Raw genomic sequence first — 22429 nt, 5'->3', positions numbered from 1 at the left:
TTTCTGAGCAAGATCCCAGATTGCCAGGACTTTGCTCAACCCAACCTGGAATAAAGATAAATAAATAAATAAAGGAAAGCAGCACAGTTTCAACACATTCTGTCAGTTTTGCTGCCACCATAAATACGGAGGCATTTCCACAACTCAATCTGTCAACCCATCAATCAATTCAAAATAAAAATTAAAACAAGGAAAAGCATAATACTACACTACTTGATGTTTCCAAACAAAACACTTTACTGACACACATTCACTTTTCTTTCACTGCATACACTATGGAAGTGCTCTTACCAGGCCTTGTTTTCTCTCATCTTCCCCCTTTCTTCACAAAGCAGAAGATGTGTAGACATTTTAGGGGATCAAGTTCTAAAGAGGCATCTGGGAGGACAGTCACTGTTTACTTTTACAGTTTTGTTTTGTTTTTTTAATCACAGAGCTTTGAGAATAAATGACTCTCTTAAAATTGACATAGAAATTTAGTATTTGCCCTATTCTTCCCAACTCCATGATATGCATTTATGAAGTATATCTGTAACCATCGTAAACCTGGGATTCAATGACATAAGTAAGAAGACCAATATTGTTTGAGAGGCTGTAGCATCCAGAGGAAACAAAACTAATCAGCTATTCAGAAGTCTAGGAATATAATTACAGCTCCACAACTACAATCTAGAATTATTTGACTTACCATGCAATTGTAAACTTTCTTAGTTGTCCCCATCTGTAGCAATGGAAATGACAGTTTACTACTCAGGAAGGTTGGAAGAAAGAAGAAACCATTCCAGGTGAATCAACTAGTCTGTGTTCTTTGAAAGAAAGGTGTTGATTGTATTTGAGATGTAACTCTACATTTAAACTGAGTATGAATAAGCTCTGAGTTGCATGTGGAACCTAAAATGGGTTCAAAATCAGGCCAATGAAAAATGAGGTTTCATTTTCATTGAAAGATGAGGAATCATCTTCAATTTAAGTTTCAGTGCCATAATGCTGACACATAACTTACACACAGACAATTCCTCTTGGAGTGAAAGGTAAGGTAATTAATCCATTGCATCACCCATTCACCTATGTGTGCCAGCTGTTTGGGAGAACCTGAAAAACTGATGGAAAATTCTTAATATTCTTTGACAGTACAATATTTGTACTTAGACTCTGGCTATTGCAGAATGATGCTTCCCTGTTAGAATGGCCAGTCAATCTCGCCGCGTGATGGAAAACAGATGTTAAGATTAGTATGCAAAGTAGTTTTCCAGATCCTTGGTCCCAGCATACTGCACAGTCCAGGCCCAGAGTTAACCAGCCAAGTGCTGACACATGTCTTACAGCAAAATATCCCTCACAGCCACAGTTCAAAGGCCTCGCTACCCTCCAGGGCAATTAATACAGCATCACGTTCAATGGTGCTTGAACCAAATCCATTGAATCCTCAGGGGAGAAATAACGAAGCAATCACAGAGCTCAGACAAGAGCAGCATGCAGTGGTGGCTTAAGTTTCAGTCCCTGAAAACGTAGTTTTTCCTGATAGCACGTGTAGTGTAGGGTTACAGACTTACTTGAAGGGAACTATGCTCAGATTATATAATCTACATGTAGGACAGTTCTTGTAAGATAGCAGAAAAACTAAAGCATAGTTATTTAGAAAGAAAGAAAGGAGGCAGAAGGGAGGGAAAGAGAGAGACAGAGAGAGAGAGACAGAAGGAGAGAGGGAGAGAGAAGAAATAGAAGGAGGAGAGAGAAGAGAGAGAGGAAGGAAGGAAGAGAGGAAGGGAAGGAGGAAAATCTATCTATAGGTGTTCACTCAGCCATAGTACAGATTTTCAAGTTTGCCTTTTTGGACATAACCAGAAAATTGTATTAGTTTATAATACAAAAAAAGTATTACTTTAATAAAACTGCAAGTTATTACTGGTGTACCCTACCAGAAGCAAAAGAGGTCCTTTCTGAAACATGCAGTAAGCCTGGATTAATTCCATCCAGAAAAATTAACTCAAAGATGATATTTTTCTCAGTTGTCTTCAGCATTCCTTAAGGCTTACTGGATTAAAAATGGTAGCAAACAAACATATCGCTTAAATTTGAAAAGAAAATAAAATCTAAACTGTGACAAGGCATTTTGCCTCTTATATGTAAATTCCAAGCAAATATTCTCACTTTTGGGTGGACCCAGCAAGTGTCACAACGACTAGCTTCTAAAGCTGCCTGGGACTCTGGTAATGAGAGTCAGGCTTTTTCGGAGGCCACATTAGCTTTTAGATCACAGTATCATCATTTAGCATTTTGTAAGCAAGTGATAATTCAGTGGCCAGAAAGAATAATTCAATATTCCAAGGTGTCTCACTTTCACAGAAGCTGAGAAAATAAAATTTATTTGACGTTCAATCACTCAAAAGCAGATTTTCTGTATCTTGCATTATTTGTGGCCCAAGGGAGCTCCTCATTCACTATGCCCATTAGCTGGGCCAGGAAGACAGAGGACTGCCCCATGGAATGCACCCAGGCTACAGCTGAGCAGAATATATTTTTAGCCCTTGCCTTTCCCCCGCTCTTTAAAATGCATACAAGGTATATATTGTTCAGTAAAGAAAATACAGCCACACAAAAATTAAAATAAAATTCCAGTCACTGGGCTTCCCTGGTGGCGCAGTGGTTGAGAGTCCGCCTACCGATGCAGGGGACACGGGTTCGTGCCCCGGTCCGGGAAGATGCCACATGCCGCGGAGCGGCTAGGCCTGTGAGTCATGGCCCCTGAGCCTGCGTGTCCAGAGCCTGTGCTCTACAACGGGAGAGGCCACAACAGTGAGAGGCCTGCGTACCAAGAAAAAAAATTCCAGTCACTTAAGGATAAGCATGTTAAATCTTGATGAATGTTATCCTATACTTTTTTCTCTGCCTGTGTACATACAGAAATGAAAGTATGAGCAAAAGCCCACGGGTATCTATACAAAGATAGGTATTATGTTGAAGAGATTGAGAGTGTAGTCTCTGGCAGCCAGACTGCCTCAAAGATCACATCTGTCACTTACTAACTGTTTTATCTTTGGTGAATCACTTCAGGTCTCTAGGCTTGGTTCCTCACCTTAAAGTGTGTGTGTATGTGTGTGTGTGTGTGTGTATATGCTGTATATCAGGACATGTGCCTTTCTCACATTAAGCACTATGTAAATATCAGCGATTAGTATTAATTTGCTTAGAATCCCTTTTTTACTTCACAATGTACCATGAACATCTTTCCATGCCAACGGATATACATTTACATCTTCATTTTGAATGTATGTAGAATTAAATGCATTTTATGACTATCACAGTGTACTTTAGCATAACTAGATGGAGTCTAGCTTTTTTTTACTATAGATCATTATAACAAATATCCTTAAAATATATTTTTGTATGTTGATACTCCTTTTAATAAATATCTAGCAGTGGAACTAATGTGTCAGATGACATAGACATTTTAAGGTTTTGGATTTGCGTTGTTAAATTGTTATCCAGAAAGTTTTCACTGGTTTTATTTTTGCCAGCAGTATGTGAGAGTACCCATTTCCCTACTTCCTTGTTGATATAAATATTATCTCTCTTTAAAATCTTTATTAAATATAGTAGTCCTCAAAGGTAATGAAACAAAAAAACTTGACCTAAAAAGAAAATGACCTAGGAATAGCATATTTAGAATGTTTTTTCTCCTTGAAGATAATGCCAGTTGTATGTGCAAAACCTATGCATACCTTAGTATGTGTGCATTTATACACGTTTGTGTGTATGTATATATACACATATATAAACACACATGGTTTTACAAGTTTGTACAAGCATGTACGTGTGTGCAATAACTATGTCCAAATATTTACAAATCTTCCATTAAGATTATATATCAAAGTTTGCAAAGATTTTTAGAATGATTTTTGTTTCAGGGAAAGAGTAAAGAGCTGTACCCTAAAGATGCACATTCAGTGACTATGCTACTACTCATGAAAAGGGGTAATTTTCACACAACCAGTTTTCCCTCTTCATTTATTTTCCGAATCGCCCTATACGTTTCATCTGGGTGCGCATTATTTAAACAGTAAACGAATGAGATATAGTGGGTAGAGTAGAAGGATCAATTAATAGACAGTATTACATAGCAGTAATAAGGACATGGCACAATCAAATTTCACATCTCTAATTGGCAAGGTTTTTGTTTTTGGGGTGTTTTCTTTCTTTTTTTTTTTCTATAGGGCTCAGGTCTGGAATTAACTACCAGATTGTTTTAAAGAGCATGCCTCACCTCCTGTCTCAGCTGTAATACATCAACTTCCAGACCTGTGCATATTTTAGTCTTTATTGTAGCTTCAGAAACTAACCAATGAATGAAAGGATTCAATGATATCTTCCTCTTCCATTTCTAATTGTTTAGAAATGCCTTTTTCATCCATTGGTTGTCCATCAAATTGGAATACAGTCTGCTTCACTGATAAACCTGAATTTATTCACAACAGGCTCTGATAGTTCATGAAACGGGGCACGAGTTTTACAATTTTACAGCACCACACAATCATCCTGCTGTGTGGCCTTCACATTGAGAGGATTTCTGTTCCTATCCTGGTTTCTTGATTCTCAATGGCAATGATAATTCCAAATCTCTTCCACCATTCTTTATAGAAGAGATATTTCATCCAGACCCAAAGACCCAGGGGTCATTTCTTTGTTTTTCCTTGCTCCCCACTATCCTAGGGAGGTAATTGATAGGTAACTATGTAATTAGTTGAGAGCAGTAGAGTTTTTATGTTTCCTCTACCACATTCTAGTTTTCTTTTAACCTTTTTTCCAGCCTAATGTTTAGCAACATTAGTTTAAAAAAAAATTAAATCTTAATGGTCTAAGAAATCAGGGAGGTATGGAACTCCCTAAAATATCATAACACCAGATTCTGAATAAAAATAAATTATGGTATTTTTGTAATCTTTTGAAGAATACTTTGCATATCTGAAGTGACTATCAGAAAGCAACAGGAAGAGTGATATCCCTGGCTAAGTCCTTTCCTCAGTCTGGTGAGTCTGGTAGTAGACTAGGCCTTAAAGGGAATCAATGTTTTTAACTGTTAGAGGGGCTGTAGAGGAAGAACTTCATATAGAGAAATTGGTAATAATTTATATAACATATGGTGGGTGGAGCATGATGCCTGTTCTGAAATGCTGAGCTGACCAGAACAGAATAGAAGGAACATGGGATTTTTGTACAAGAAATAGTAGAGATTTTTACAAGGAAGAGTGACAGGTAAGGCTGTAACTAAGAATCTTTGTTGTTAAGCTAATTTGGATTTTGTTAAGTCCATAGGTGAGAGTCAGGCAATATTTTTGAGAAGGGAGTAAGATGTTAAAAGAGTATTTAGGAACCTGCTGCCTGTTTCTCGAGTGTGGTCTATGGTACTGAGTTGATGGTGGTGATGGTGGTGGTGGGATTAGCGTGTGTGTGTGTGTGTGTGGTGGCAGGGAACCTAATTTGAACCCATAGAAGCCACCCAATTGTGATGCTGTAAGGAATTGCAAAAGTGGGATGAGAAGAAGGACCTGTGTGAGGAATGCTATAAAGGAAGTGTTTTCGGGATGATGTGCTCCTGAGATTTACCAACACATTCAGAGTTGACCTTCCCCTTCCTTTTCTCCTGCAATGTCAAGGTGAGCTGGTTTCTCTATCCGACCTGCTAGATGGGCCATCAGGGCATGGGGAATCCTGGGGAGCAGTGTACACACATGGGATCAATCTTAAAGGAAGAGTTTGGGTTGCCCCTAGAAATAAAACCTGTCCATGGAGTAACTTTCATTAAATTTCCATCCCAATCTGTCCATGTGATTCTTACCCTTTTGGCCTTGGTACCTAGCTTCCTTATGCAAACCTGCATAAAGTAAATGAACAAATAAAGACCATTATACTTTAGTAAAATATAAAAGATATGAGAGTAAGATTCAAACAAGCAGAAGTAGATTTTTGAGGGGGTGCTGTGTTCCTGTGTACAGCATCATAAAGGAGAGGCTGAGGAGGACCCAGGAGAGAGACTGCAAAATGCCTTCCTACCTAATCCCATTGGGAAACATTTAGAATCTCACTTCAGTGGGAATTAAAGTTTCTTCAAGATGGTGCTTTGTGTGGAGGTGAAAATACAGCTGGCATCAAGGGCCCTAACACAATTCGTGGAAAGTCTGTGTTAGTTTCTTGATTGTGGTTTTCATGGGAAGTGAGTCAAAAATTTTCCTAAGAAAACCCCAGTTGTTCCATATGTATCTATTTAAAAGTTAAACTTGACAGTGTCTTTATTCCACTTCACAACCAATTCTTAGAGGCTAAAGTGAAGGGAAGGGTTGAGGACTTGGTGACATCTTAACTTCCTAGTCAGTGGGAGCGCATGCCTCTAGGCCATGCTGTCAGCCAGAATCTATTGCTTTTGTCAGATGTTTTATTAGATTCTTCTAAGCTGTACAGTCCTTTAAAAAAATGTAATTCCAGAGCCCAATTATGATACCGTTTAGATTGTATCTCAAATCTTTGGGCTATTTCCCTGTGACAAATTGTGCATTTTAGTTCTAAGAGGTGCTTTTATGCACTTCTACCCATAACTGGCAAAATTATTCATCAGACATATTTAACATATTTGTGGGCATCTAATCTGATGTTGGTGCCACTGGGAAGTATCTGTCTATGCTGGTACCATAGCCATCTCTTCTGCATCTGTCTTTGTGCCCTGAGGGTCTGGGAGATTGACAATGTCTTAGGGACAATCTGTTACTTCTCCACCTCCTTTTCTTTCTAGAGAAAATCTTGCTCCGATAACATTTAATGATCTTTGATGAGACTAGCTTTCATCAGTTGAATGCCATTTGGGCGTCAATTAGCCTCTCAGTTCTGCAAAGGGGGCATTCTTATCCTCATTTTACCTAAAAGGGCAACCACTCAGGTTCATTTTTTTTAAGTAATTAGCACAAGGTCACACAGCTAAAAGGAGGTAGTGCTGTGTTCCACTAGCCCGTGAACTAAGGTAGAGATAGTGTCTGTTCTCGCTCTTCAGGCCTTGTCAGTGTCTAGCTCAGGGACTGGCAGGTAGAAGGAGTCTAAATGGATAGTTTTAGAGTGAAGAAATTAATGAGTGAATTATCCAGGTGTATGAATGCAAAGCCTGAGTGCACTCACCTAAATGGTTCACAAACGCTGGCAGATGCGATTCCACAATGAAGTTTTTAGCAACATGATTTAAAGAGAAACTTAGATGATTTTAAAGGCATGTCCTTGATTCTGAACTATTTTAGAAATGATAATGTTGGTAGATGTGGTTTTTAAGAGCGATGTCTTTAATGCCTTACATTAAAAGTTGGCAATAGGTCCATACAATAGAAAAGATTTTTTAGTCCTCAAAATTCCAAAGCCTGAGTTACCCTAGATGGCATCCTGAGCAAGCTTTATCTTATTAATTCACAGCAGCGGGAAATCCAGACATTGTTCCTACTTTCCTCTTGACTTTGAGAATCCCAAGGAAAACCTGGGGAAGCACCTTCTTCAATAAGATTGTCCTTGAGAATTCACACCTTCCACTAGGGTCTATGACTACATTTCATGTGCTGAATCATTACTAAGAGCACAGCCTTGCCCATCTAGGTAATTCCAATCTCTTAAAGTCACACAATTTAGAACTCATTCTTAACAATGATATGGTTAAAAATGAAATGTTTCTTTTTTGTTTGTTTTTTAGTTAGGATTTACAAAATTGTTGTGTTATTATCGTATTGGTAGTTAGGGCAAATGTGCATTTCTGTTAAGTAATTGACTCCCCCCACGGTCCCCCACCAAGAAGTTCTCTATTTGAAGGAAAAAAAAAAATATATATATATATATATATATAAACTGGGACAATTTCAAGAATAAAATATTAGAAATAACTTATGCATTAAACAATTCCTAAGAGTTGGTTAGACAATAAAATCAATTGTCAGTAGAGAACCTTCGTTAGTCTTTAAGATTTAAAAAAATGTGATCAAACTATGCTATTATTTCCACAGTATAATATGATATCAATCTTTATCAATGGGAGAAAGTAGTTGACCATCATTTTGAAAGGGAATATAGGAGATAAGCCAAAAAGTGTTCTCCCATAGACATTAGGGTATTTTTAAACAAGCAGTAGGTAATGGAGAACATTCTGATGTTTTCTCAAGGAAAAAACATAGATACTCCATTTGTAATTGTTTCGGGGGAATATTTTATTTTTGTGGGTGCAAACATCAATGATTAGGCTGCAAAGTGAGGGAGGTTGAAGAACCCATGATGGTAGAAAAAATAAACTATTTCCATTTCTTCCTCAGTCTTTGCAAAATTATGCTTTAAGTAATCTTTTGCCATTCTACATGGCATTGTCTTATTAAATCTGAAATAATTCTGCACTCAAAATAGCTTAAAGTGTGACCAGAGATGCTTATTGGCAGACAGAACACATCATAAACACATTTACATTCTGAAAATCTCCAAATAAGAGAAACTTGGACTATTCTTAGGTGAATAATGTCACTGGTCATCTTCAGTAGCCCATCAACTGAATTTCCAGCCAGGACAGTTCAACTGAAATCTCAGAGACATTTCCAAGATTCCTTTTCTTGGCTTTACTGAAGTTTCCTGTTGTTCTAGCCAATGCATTTGTGGCTTCATATGTGCCTTTTTCTGTACTTTTAAGAAGGTAATAGAATGGTATTCCTTAGACAGTAAGTATTTGCAAGGCTGCCCCAAATTGACTTTTTTAAAGGGTACCCAGAAGACACATTAAATTGACTTTTTACTCTATCACTTCCTCTTTCTCTTCTAAGTCTCCAATAATTTGAAGTAAAGTGATAAAAGCACATCTCAATCGCCATTGTAATGTTTTACATGCACTATTTTGTATATCTTCATTTTTTACATGTGTCGTATAGGAGCTGGCTGTTTAAAAAAAGAAGTTACAGTTATTATCTAGTTACCATAGCATTCTAGAACAAACCTGCATACTCATCTAGTTCTGTTGGTTGATTCAAACTTGGTGTTAAAATAATTTGGGGACTACTTTTTTTTTTTTTTCTAGAAGGATCATAGGATATTGTGATCAGTAAACAATTGTGTGGGGTCACAGGCATTTCTGGGTATTTCTAATATGAGAAAATGCCAGATTTGATTATCTATGCATTACAGAAGTCTGGGTTGTCTGATAACTCACTATTGCTGGCAGCATTCCTCACTGCCTAGAGCTATTTCTTTCTTTCCATTTCCAGGAATAGGAGGGATAAACAGTGTACCTGAAATTTTTTCTGATTATTCTGCCATTAAAAAAAAATCTGCACCACTGTTCTCCATGCCTCCAGCACACAAGTTGAAGGTTGATTGTAAGTTGTTTGGGAATTAATCATCCACAGTCTCATAAAAGTCACAGCATCACTTGTCCTCTGGCCATATATGTTAGTTTACAGCTTAAAATAGATGGAAAATTCCACTGTCTAGATGTTGCTACTTTATGACTGAGTCGTTCTTTTTGAGTTTCTTTTTACATCTTTCATTGGCCTCCAGGGAAGAATCAGTGTATTTAAATATACAGAAGATTTGTTTCAGGTTGTTGATGTCACAATGATTTGTAGTCCTATTAAAATGACATTTGCTGATGACATGAGACACTGTGTTGCATCATTGCATCTCAGCATGAAAACGCACGGATCTTTTCATCACAGCCACCCAGGTAATACGGTAACCCGTGGCTCTAATGTGATCAGCCACAACACTAATGCCCGTATTTGCATAAGTGCTTCTCTGAGATGGACTGAATCTCTAATCCAAAGTCGAGTCAAGGAAAAACAGCTGTTGCAGAATGATTTATCCCTTTATTGACTAAACGAAATTATTCAAATCCTGAAATCGGCTCTCTCCTTCAGCATTAGAATTTCAAGTAGACACACCCTGGTTCTTTATCTGTATTTTAAACACACACACACACATGCACACACACACACACACACACACAAAGTAGAGCTTTTAAAAGATAGTGTGGAATGTTCGTGTTCTTATGCATTCCACTGTTCTCCAGTACTAGTTACAAAAAATGGGCAGTTCATTAGCATGGAGTAATTAAGAAAATTAAATAACTCCTCTAGGTTAGATCCGGGTGAGAGCATTCACACTCTTTACACACAGAACCAGCACAGCTGTAACTTTCCTCCCTCAGCTCATAGAAGAGAACACTTTGTTGCAGTAGGCAGCAAAGTGAAAAAAGCAACATGGATTGCTTTGAAACATACATGACTCTAAGTAGTGTACTTGTCACAAAAGGAGACAAGGCCACACAGACAGGGGGCTTATTTGAGAGGTCATGACACTCTCTGAAGTAGAAAGCGAATTTCATATTCCCTCTTGAACATCATGGATGTAGAAAAATAGAAAAAAAACATTAAAGGAAACAAAATGAATAAAAAATACTCTCAAGTAAATTTTTAAAGTGCCAAATACATTTGAAGAAATTTATTCTGTCTCTCTAGCAGAGGTGTAGTACATATTTGAAACTAGGTTCTAAGACCAGGTGGTGAGACTTCAAAAATTCATGGGTTAAAATTTCAAAAGGGCAGTTTTCTCCTGTGGTATTTTTTTTTTTTTTAATCTCATGTGAAAATAAGAGGCTGTGGACATTTCACAAAACAGCCTGTTTTCCTGGCTGATTTTACAGACATGTGAGATTTGGATATTTGGGGCAAGTTCCAAGTTTCTGAATCCACCAGCATTTGCCCATCAATATTTGAAACCTGTCAGTTCCCTACGTTAAGTCTGTGTGATGACAGACAGCAAACTGGATGTGAGACTGTGAAAATAAGGTCCACCTGGTTCAGAAAAAGCCCTGCATTCAGCTTCTGGCCTCATGACTTGGCCCTGAAGATGAGCTGTGACAAATCAGATAGTCCACGTTTTAAGGGGAAATAACCTAATTTTTTAAAGTGCATGCCTCAAACTGTTCTTCTGAAATGAAACCTCATTTTCTTAAAAAATATGTCAACTTGAGATTGCAGGATTCCCTTTTAGAGACTGTGAAGTTATGTTTTATTTTTTTTTGTGGTACGCGGGGCTCTCACTGTTGTGGCCTCTCCCGTTGCAGAGCACAGGCTCTGGACGCGCAGGCTCAGCGGCCATGGCTCACGGGCCCAGCCGCTCCACGGCAAGTGGGATCTTCCTGGACCAGGGCACGAACCCGTGTCCCCTGCATCAGCAGGCGGACTCTCAACCACTGCGCCACCAGGGAAGCCCGAGACTGTGAAGTTTTATCACTTAAAAATAATTGTATATCATAGCCTTAGATGTCTATTTTGCCTTAGTACAACCCCCAATTGTAATTTTTAGGATGAAATTTATAGGGTATTGTCATGACATATTTGTATTTTAAGTTTTAATACTACATAATTGGAAGAGAAGACTTTGGAAATCATATAGCATTATGAATGTCAATTAGGTTTCTCGTTTCTGCTTAAAAATCTCTCACATCTTTAAGTTTGATTAAGCTTGTTACTGTTTATTCATAAATGCCCCACTCTTTTGAATAAGAAAAAGAAAAACTCCACAAGATAAATAACACTGCAAAACTAATTATTGAACTGTTCTTATTGAGCAGAATTAATAGTCCAAAACATCGCATAGAATGAAAAGTTAATAAACAGAATGGTGAGAGCAGCATGCCATTTAAATAGAGATGTCTTTACTAAGATTTATACTATAATTAAGGACAAATTTCTACCTTTCATCATTTGGGGAACTTGGAACTTCTTTTTGTTTTGAGTCCAGGACTTTATGGGTCATATATTTTGTAAATACACAATCCCGCTGTATAACATTTTTTTCTGCACTGCCCCATGGATCTTACAGCCTTTGAGTATTGAGAAAACTGACCTTAATAATACCTTAACAATGGCTCAATTCAGTTTGATATTTCATATGTTTGGAAAAAAAAAACCAGCAGCTGAGTTAAAATAGCTTTCCTTCTTTTCACCAAGCATATGATATCAATCCTCAAACACGAAATATGTCCTGTATAACTTTACACTTGACAATCTGTTCTGCTTTAGTAGATGGTTGGAAGTATCTATGCCAATCTTCACAGAGTTGGTCAGTTCTTGGATCATTACCACTTTTATACCAGCATTTAAATAAATATCTTAAAATATTAGCAATTCAAATATTCTTTAGATAAAATATTTTTTTTTGGGGGGGAGGTGTTTATAGTTCCCAATCTATCAAAAAGATACTGGTTTTCTGAATTTGCTTATTTCATTTCCACTAAGCAAAATTATTTTTATACCCTCTAAGTGTTACATACTTTTTATCATTACATACAATAGTTCTTGACAAACAAAGTGAAACTGAGGAAATAATGTGGATATTACAGTAATGAGGGCTACTATTTTCATGGTGCTTTGTAGTTTACAAAATATCCAGTGGACTCCTCCCAAAAGCTTGGTGAGGAATGCTGCACTAGCCTCATTTTCACAGTGCAACAAACTTATTCAAGGTCACCCAGCCAGGAAGGGGCTCATCCAAGTCTGCTTTTTTTCATGCTTTGTTACCATGTTAGATCAAATAAAATCACTATTTTCATTTCAACGATCTAAAGAAAAATATAAATTTAGAATTATCCAGATGATTTCTAATTCTCCATCGAAGACATTCAATTGATTTAATTACTGAATGTCTCTTGCACCTTCCCGGGGTCTTTTCCTTATGCAAAAACAATGCAAATTCATGACATCTAAAAGATGGGAACTGAGAATGCAGACTCTCCTTTCTGATTTTAGTATTATATTAAAAAGGCAGAATTAGAATTAAAAGAGGTTGAATATATTAGCAGAGCATTGGCCCAGAATTCACTCAGATAAAAGGGAGCATTATCAAGATTCCTGGCTCCAGCCCAAAGGAGAGAGAGCTTTCTCTAGTGCAAATTGTCTCACACTTAGATACTGTGCCAGCATTGTAAATGGGACATACTTCCCGTCTAACTAAAGCCAAGGTATTATATTTACTTTTCTGAATGCAATAATTAAGCCATTAAGTCAGAGGTTTCTAAATTGGACCATGTTTGAAGGAAAGCATTAGGAAAGGTGAGGAAAGGCCATTTTGTTTCTGAAACATCACAACCTGTTCATCCAAATCAACCCCACTGGACAGTCATTACCCCTCACTCCTGTGGAAGCTGGTTTTGCCTGTAAAGCTCATGAACAAGACAGGTACAATCAACAATTTCATACAGTCATGATTGCAGTCTCTGTTAAAAGACTTCATGGATTTTTATGAATAAACTTCAAACTTGAAGACCTTAACCAGATGAAGAGGATCTTGGAACTTAGATAGGTAACCATTACATCTATATTTTCACTAGTATTATGGAAATTTAGCATTTTCTTCAAAAATAAATCAAAGAAACACATCACCGTAGTATCAGCAGTGCCTTTGAATTTGGTGCCAAAGCAGCCGTGGTTATTTTCATATTGCATTACCATTGCTGCAGCAATCTCACCATATCGGTCAAATTTTACCACTTCTTTGAAATTACAGTAGTTAGATCTGTCACTGCATTTTGTTATTTAATAAGAAGCACAATATTAATATGTCACAAATTTATTTTAAAATATTTTTAGCAGTTGTAATTCAATATAATTGGAATTTTTGTAATTAATCCTAAAAGCATTTCATTTCATGTATTTAAAAACACTCTTCTGAGAAGGAATTCAGAGTTTGCCAGACTGCCAAATGGATCCACGGTGCAAAACAAAAAGTTTAATACCTTTGAGAAGGATTCTACTGTTGAGATTGGCATTTATATCTGGCCCAGTTTTAACAAGTGTGTGTGTGTGTGTGTGTGTGTGTGTGTGTGTGTGTACACTATTTGCTAGACTCTGTGCTAGGCACTGGGTAGACAAATATAAATTACTACAATGTTACTGACCTTACAAGAAGCAGATGCATCTTATGCATGTTTTACATGCAGCATAATTTTTATCTTTGCTTTATAGATGAGGAGGCTTTGAAACCAAAAGTTAGGTAAAAGTATTTTTAAAAAATAAATATTTTGGGGCTTCCCTGGTGGCGCAGTGGTGGAGAGTCCACCTGCCGATGCAGGTGACACAGGTTCGTGCCCCGGTCTGGGAAGATCCCACATGCCGCGGAGCGGCTAGGCCTGTGAGCCATGGCCGCTGAGCCTGCGCATCCGGAGCCTGTGCTCCGCAATGCGAGAGGCCACAACAGCGAGAGGCCCGAGTACCGCAAAATAAATAAATAAAAATATTTTTGAAAGAAGTTAAATAAATTGATCACGCAAGTAAGTTGTAGAGCTGAGATTTGTATCCAAGAGGTCGAATTCCGGGGTCCCCATGCAGAACCACTGGGCTGTCACATTGCTCAGTGTGAAGAGTGCAGGCACGTGGTTTATTATAGGCTCTCTGAGGTCAAAGAGGGCAAGTAGGCAGCCGAAGAGTAGAGGGGGTAGTTGCGGGTGTCTCTTCTTCTGGTTCTGATGCCTAGATAAGGTTGGCAGCAGTCAGCCAGGTGAGGAAGGGAAGTGGGCATTGCAGGAAAGGATGGTGACACAAGCAGTGAGGAAGAAGATTTCAATTGAGTGTACTGCGAAATATTACCAAGTGTACAATCGAGCCAGAGGAAGCTGGGATTAGATGGTAGATGGGAACAGACAGCAGGCAGGAAAGTTGGTGCCAAGCTCTCTGGCTTTCTCTTGATGAGTATGTGTACAGTTTTATGCAATGTACTCCTTAGGTGATCTCCTTGTGATACTGCTGCTTTGCCCCACCAGTTCTAATATCATGATATTTTCATTTAGGGACTAAATTACAAGGTTTCTATGTAGAGCTTCATGTGTTGTTCAAGCAAGTAAACTTCTAAAGGAGACAAAAAACAAAATCTGATTGAAGACATCAGGAATAAACCAGATTCTTGAGGAGATACTTATCAGATACTAAAGCGTTGGAGGCTGACTGACGCTCCTTGTCCTAGAAGAGACTACTTTACTAAACACTTGCCATGGACCATTGGTGGTGGTAAGGATTCTGCCTGTGTCACTTATTAATCATTTAACAACATTGTGAGGGAGCTATTTTTAATTCCCATTTTGCAGATGAGGAAACTGAGTTTTAAGAGAGATTGCGTAACTAACCTAAGGCTATTGGCAGGTGGGGATGGCATTCAAACCCAATCTGTCTCACCACGAATATATCTGAACTTGACCACAATTCTACTTCATCCTCTTCAAAACAACACCAAGACAATAGCTAGACTCAATGACAAAATCTTCCTGACAAAGTATTTACATTGTATAACAAATAAACAAATATGCGTTCTCTTAAAACCACCTTTTTCTTTCCACTTGTAAAATGAAGGCATGAATACAGCTTAAAGAATGTGCAATATAAAAGTTTAATAATCTAGTGGAAATATTTTGGGCTTATATTTCAATTGTGAAATTTAACCCAGTCTTAAAAAGCCTTACACATTTTTCAGACTATGAGTTCACTATGAGTTCAGAAATTCATCTTAAGTTTTCATTTCATTGTCTCTGAAAACCCAATTTGGTTCTCATCTTTGGGTTATCTAGAAAATATTTGTGAATACTGAGGAACCACTCTTGTTACATTATCCAAAAAAAATTACCACTTTGGAGAAATGTATTAGAAGAAGAGGATGTGTTGCTCACCACCTCCTAATTAATGCAGCTGGGGAGCAATCTTATTTTAAGTTTATTGCCCATTCTTGCCACCTTTTCAAAGTGTTGCTGGATATATATAATCCCTTCTCAGAGATCTATAAACCTATTGATTAAGCATCTTAAATTGCACAAGAACCTAACACATAAGACTTTCCAACTGATTTGCACCAATAGGCAATGAAGTCTAGTTGTCAGTCTTTGAAAAATTGACAAAAAGGAAGATAATATCTTAGATTTGTATAACTTTAATGTAGTTCGAATGTCCTGGAACGGGATCCCCCCAATACATTAGAGGTTTTTTTTCTTTTGTGGTACACGGGCCCCTCACTGTTGTGGCCTCTCCCGTTGTGGAGCACAGGCTCCGGACACGCAGGCCCAGCGGCCATGGCTCACAGGACCAGCCGCTCCACGGCATGTGGGATCTTCCCGGACCGGGGCACGAACCCATGTCCCCTGCATCGGCAGGCGGACTCTCAACCACTGCACCACCAGGGAAGCCCGTTAGAGCTTTTTTAATGTAATTCATTATGGTTCACAGTTCAGAAAGAAATAGTTTTATCTTTGATCACACTAGATCCAGGAATATAGAACCACGTGAGCAAATTTAGCTAATATCTCTCTCCCCAATAACACGAATTGCATGGCAAGGATGCCAACTTTGAATTATAGGGATGTTAAATGACTCTTCTGTACAAGCAAAAATACACATAAGATTTGGTCACAACAAACCCTTCCATGGCATTTACTCTGTGACAGGCTATCTTTTAATTCCATGTTATTTAATATAAGGCTCACAAGAACTTTATGAGGTAGACCCAGATATTCTCTGGATTATCCAGATGAGGAAACTGAGGCAATGAGTATTTAAGGTCACATGTCCCAGGGAACTGGGATTTGAGCCCATACGGTTTGCTTCCAGACTACATGTTTTTAACCACCAAGATCTACTCCTCCTCAACTTGAATATCTTAAGCATAGAAAGAAATTATACTGAATTCTTTTTAAAGATCTGAAAGTCTGTGAGATCTGGAAATTTCCTGAAACTTAAATTGAAATATGGTATAGTAAAAATATTTGCCAACTCCTCTCTAATTAGGCTCTTCAGAACAGAGACAATACCTCTGACACTTCAATTGTGAGTTAAAAATCAACAATAAAATGAAGAGAGTGGTTACTGTAAAGCACTACATTACAAAGACTTCTTTCCTAATGACGATGAAAACATACAATAAACCAAGGATAGATTACATTATAAAAATCTACACCAAAAGGGCTTTGATCAAAGCTAGTGATAAAATATTCAGGAAATAGTAAAGGACCACAAGTTGTTGTTGATCAAAAAGGAAGAGGGGGAAATAAAGAAACAAGTAAAGTACCAGTTGCATGGCTGCCAAGCATAAAGAAGAGATGCTCAGATTCTGAGAGCAAATGAGAGGCCCTGAGAAACCGCAGGCGTTTGAGCACCTTGTTCTTTTTAAGGGAGTTTACAAGACAAACAAAACAAGGATACAAACGTAAAAACTGAACTACAGAGAAAGAAAAATCAGAATGTCAGAGATCTAGCTGAAGAATGAGGTAGATTTTATTTTGGGCCATAGCAGACCTAAAGGACTGCCAGCTTTTTTGAGGATAAGGTTAGGGTATTAATGAAAAGCTGGTGGAGTTGGCCGGATGGAAGAAGGAGAATTTTCTTGTGACTCCAGAAAGAGCTCTGTATATAAGGGTGCTCTGGCTGCGACATCTGTCTGTCATTCATGGGTCCCAGGGTTCATTGGATGGACCTAGCTGGTTAAGCTGCTTCTTCAGGCACAGCCTTCCTGAGGCTGCTCAAGGAAGGAATCACAGGCATTTGTTTTTCAAACAAGTTTTTATAAGCTACAGACCTCCTTTGTGAGAACTTATAAGGAACTGTTCAAGAAATAGTTTGCAACTCTAAGTTAAGCAAGGTTAATATCAAATAATGACAACAAATAATTGTTCTCGCAAAAATTCTTAAACTGGGAGCCCGTGGACAGTGTGGTCTCCCAAGAAGCCTAGCCCCCAAGCCCTGCACTAAAAATCATGTGCATAATTTTGTGTGTGGGATGAGGTCTGCCATAACAAAATACCATAACCTGAGTGGCTTCAACAGCAGAAATTGACATTCCCACAGTTTGGGTGGCTGGAGGTCCAAGTTCAAGGTGTGGGCAAGGTTGCTTTCCTCTGATGCCTCTGTACTTGGTTTACAGACAAGTACCTTTTGCTGCCTTTTCACATGGTCTTTTCTCTCTGTGAATATATACTTGCTATCTCTTTTTTGTGTCCAAATTTCCTCTTCGGAGAAAAATGTCAGTCGAATTTGATTAGCTCTCACCCATATGGCCTCATAACCTTAATTCCCTCTTTAAAGACCCTGTCTCCAAATGCATTCACATTCTGAGGTACTGGTGGTTAGGGCTTCAACATATGAATTTTGGGGGGCCACAGTTCAACCCATAACAAAGAGTTTATAATTCTCATCTCAGAAAGATAAATAATCCAAAGAAAGATTAAGGACTATGGGCTTGGTGTCAAAACATCTGTTTCTTCTTTTGATATCCTTTTTTTTAAAAAGCCTGCATCAAATAGTATTCTTTTTTTTTTTTTTTTTTTTTTTTTTTTTTTGTGGTACGCGGGCCTCTCACTGTTGTGGCCTCTCCCATTGCAGAGCACAGGCTCCGGACGCGCAGGCTCAGTGGCCATGGCTCACGGGCCCAGTCGCTCTGCGGCATGTGGGATCTTCCCGGACCGGGCATGAACCTGTGTCCCCTGCATCAGCAGGCAGACTCTCAACCACTGCGCCACCAGGGAAGCCCCAAATAGTATTCTTCCATGTTGCTACATAGATAGAGATAATTAGAGTGTAATATTACACAGTTATTAGTGAAGTGCTGTTAGTATATATAAGGCATACTGACCTCCCTTTCACTAATACCATCTGTCTCATATGACTCCACAACAAAAACATCATTGCATGTTGGTTGGGCCACCACTAATACTGCAAATATGCTGTCTAGGATGCAGGTGACAAACTTGTTCGGGAAGTTTAGTTACCCAGGGCTCTTTCCACTGGGGATTATCTTGTAGCACCACTTTGAACATTAATTGAGGGATTTAATTAGATTTACTCAAACTTTTTTCCCTGTTATTATTGTAATGTCTCCACTCGGCCTTATTTCTTAGGTAAATTTCATGCTACATTTCTCTCAAGTTTTTTTCCTCTCTTAACTTACTTTCCACAGTCTCCAATATCAATTTCGAAAGTTTGTATTTGCCTTTGATGACTGTATTTAATGTCACAAGCCAGTATATAAAAATAAATCCTTACGTCAGATTTCTATTTAACAGATAAGCAAAAATGCTCCAGTTGGGGAAACTTGAGTTTTGCTGAAAAGAGAAGATACCTGATTCTAAACTTAGATCAGATTAGAAGGCAACATGATAAAATAAGGAAGAATGAGACTTGGCATCTTAAGTTTTAAATCTACCTAGAGTTATGAACTTGTCCAAGTCACCTCTTATGCTAGAATTCTTCCTTCCTAATTACTCAAGTGTTGGTTCCTTCAACCTTTTCATATGCCATCATTTTCTACTTTTGTGAGTCCAACAGATGTATTCAGTGGAGAAATCTCAGGGAGGACCATAAAGTGACCTGGCTTGATATGGACTCAGTATCTATTATCTGGGGTAATATTTGGGTAGTACGTGAATTAAATTTTGAAAGAAAAGTTGTGGCAAAATTAAAGTATCTCCAGGATTATTTTGAAAATTAAATAAATAAAACTATATGTGACTAGTATTGCCCACAGCAGGTATGTCAAGTACATGATGGTGAGTGGTATTATTCTTACCAATAATTCTCAAGCTAAGAAAGCTCTGGGGGGACAGCCAGATGTCAAATATGTTCATTCACAATGAGAACTGCAGCTGTCGGATGTGCCCACTCATGTATCAGCCTGACGACTGCCTTCACTCCAAGTAGGAAAATCCCATGGGTCGCCATTGTCCACAGGAGATTGCTTGGTAAGCTTGGAGGAAGAGCTAGAGGAGATTAATGGCCTGAGGACAAAACAGCTTCATACGTTTGTTCCCACAGTCAGGTCAAGCCCTCTGGACTGACTGGATCTCCACCTGAACTGCTCTTACTTCATTGAGCTCTGCCAGTGTCTTTCTTTTTTAGTACCCCTGTGGTAAACTGAATAATGGTCGCCCAAAGATGTCCATGTCCTGATCCCCAGAACCTGTGAGTACTTTACTTAACCTGGAAAAAGGGACTTTGCAGATTTAAGACGAGACTTTTGATATGGAGAGATTCTCCTGGATCATCCAAGTGGGTGTAATATATTCACAAGGGTGCCTATTAGAGGAAGCAGGAAGGTTAGAGTCAGGGAAGGTAACATGAGAGCAGAAGCAGAGGGAGAACAAGAGATGTGAAGATCATAACAGGTTGGACTGATTCTATCGCTAGATGGGGACCACGAGCTAAAGGAAAGTGGGCAGCCTTTAGAAACTCTAAAAAGCAAGGAAATGGATTTTTGCCTAGAGCCTCCAGAAGGAACACATCCCTCCAGACCCGTTTTAGACTCCTGACTCCCGAAATGTAAAGTAATACATTTTCTTTGTCGTAATTTGTTACAGCAACAATAGGATACTAATACACCCCTTGACTGAAAATCCCCTTTCTCACTGATACTTTCTTTTATCAGATACATTAAAACCTATAAACAAGGGTTGCATGTCTAAGAATTGTTTAATTTCTTTCAAATGATCTTTCACATCTCCATTATGATCCAGTTGGGTGAGTTTTATAGTTAACTCTCAAAATATTACCTGATATTCATTAAATTCAAATTCTTTTGTAGTAGTTCACAGTACCCTGTGTGTACCACCTCTTAGTCCAAATATCTACTGGTTTGATAGACCAAACTTCCTAGTAGTAGACTTCAGGCCCACCCCAAATGCAAAGCCCACACCTGTTATTTTGGAGAGCACTTAAAGGAATGCCTCCCCTGAATCTGCAAGGTGGTCTGTTAATAGGAGTTGTGACAGACTTGACCTTGGTGATTTCTCTGGCTCAGGCGCTCATGTGTCCAGCTCCCGTCCAAACTACATAGATAACTCTCCCCACTGCCATGGCCCATGGAAACTCCAAAGTCTTGGGATGCCTCCAAAGCTTCCCAAATTTCCAGGTACTCGATTATCAGAGGCCATATGCAGGGTTGGGAGAGGTTTATGCTCCTCTCCACTCTGAAGAAGCCCACCTTATAACTGCTCCACACAAAATCTCCTTGAAATACTTTATCAACTTTGGCCTCTAACTCTCCCTCACTTCAGTCAGTCAAAATGATTCAGCCGGAGACAGTGAGGGACAGAGTCTGAAACTCTTCTTTCCCCTCATTATTCTTTATCACCAAAACCTTCCCTCTCCTTTTTGAGTTACAGAGCAAAATCTCAAGCTTATGAATGGATTAAAAGATATATTTTTATGAATGGGAAGAATTATTTTTCTAGACTGGATGCAGGGAGAGGAAAAAACTGTTACGTGTGAATAGTTTATAGTTACTTACACCTAATGGTTTGATTGTGTGTATGCTGTTGTGGCTTCTAATGTCTCACTCTGTCCTAGTTCTCTTAAACCTATTCATATGTGACTCTACTGCATTACAAAGAAGGACCTCTCTTTAGTAATTCACAGACCATTTGGAGGTCCTCCGAGAAAGTCCTCAAATTAAGACATGCCTCTGATTAAGCATTCCATTTCTGGTTTGAGTGTAGGAGAAGCCTCAAGTCATGTTACTATTTATGGTACCAGTACCAGTCATGTTACTGTTCATGGTACCAGTACTATTTATGGTACAGCTGCTCCAACTATTCTGAAGAAAAGTCAGCCTGCCTTTGCACCTATATTTTTGTATATCCTCAATACAACATCAGGTGCATAGGAACTGGGAATCAGACTCTCAGACTCTGCACTTCTCATAGGGACATGGGTAAGATGCGGAATGGCATTGAGCTTGAAGGCAGTGGTGACCTGGGGCAACCACCTATTATAGGTCAATGATTGTTTGGGAAGTTTTGAGAAGGTGACATAGAGATCTGACCCAGGGGCCCAAGAGAAAGTTTTCTGCAATTATAATCAGCTGACCATTTTGTTTGTAGGGTAGTCTAGACTGAGGCCAGAGAGTCATCATGGGAAAAGATGAATATATATATATATATATATATATGAATATGAATATATATATGAATATGAATATATATATATATATATATATTTTTTTTTTGTGGTATGTGGGCCTCTCACTGTTGTGGCCTCTCCCGTTGCAGAACACAGGCTCGGACGCGCAGGCTCAGTGGCCATAGCTCACGGCCCCAGCTGCTCCATGGCATGTGGGATCTTCCCGGACCGGGGCACAAACCTGTGTCCCCTGCATCAGCAGGTGGACTCTCAACCACTGCGCCACCAGGGAAGCCCAAGATGAATATTTTTTTCTTAAAGTAAAACAAACAGAAAAATCTTTTGTGTCTCTTCTTTCTTTCTACCCCACCACTGGAAAAAGGATGACAATAAGAAAGAACAGTAGGTACAAAGAGATTAAAAAAAAAAAAAACTTTTGAACAAGATTCTAGAACTGTAACAAATCATGAAAACAGAGATTGTCTTTAGAGATTTAATTTTATGCTTTT

This window comes from Mesoplodon bidens (genome assembly GCF_964165515.1).
Source record: "Mesoplodon bidens genome assembly, chromosome: 8".
Classification (NCBI taxonomy): domain Eukaryota; kingdom Metazoa; phylum Chordata; class Mammalia; order Artiodactyla; family Ziphiidae; genus Mesoplodon; species Mesoplodon bidens.
The sequence above is the reverse complement of the archived record's forward strand: the minus strand, read 5'-3'. Positions refer to the sequence as shown.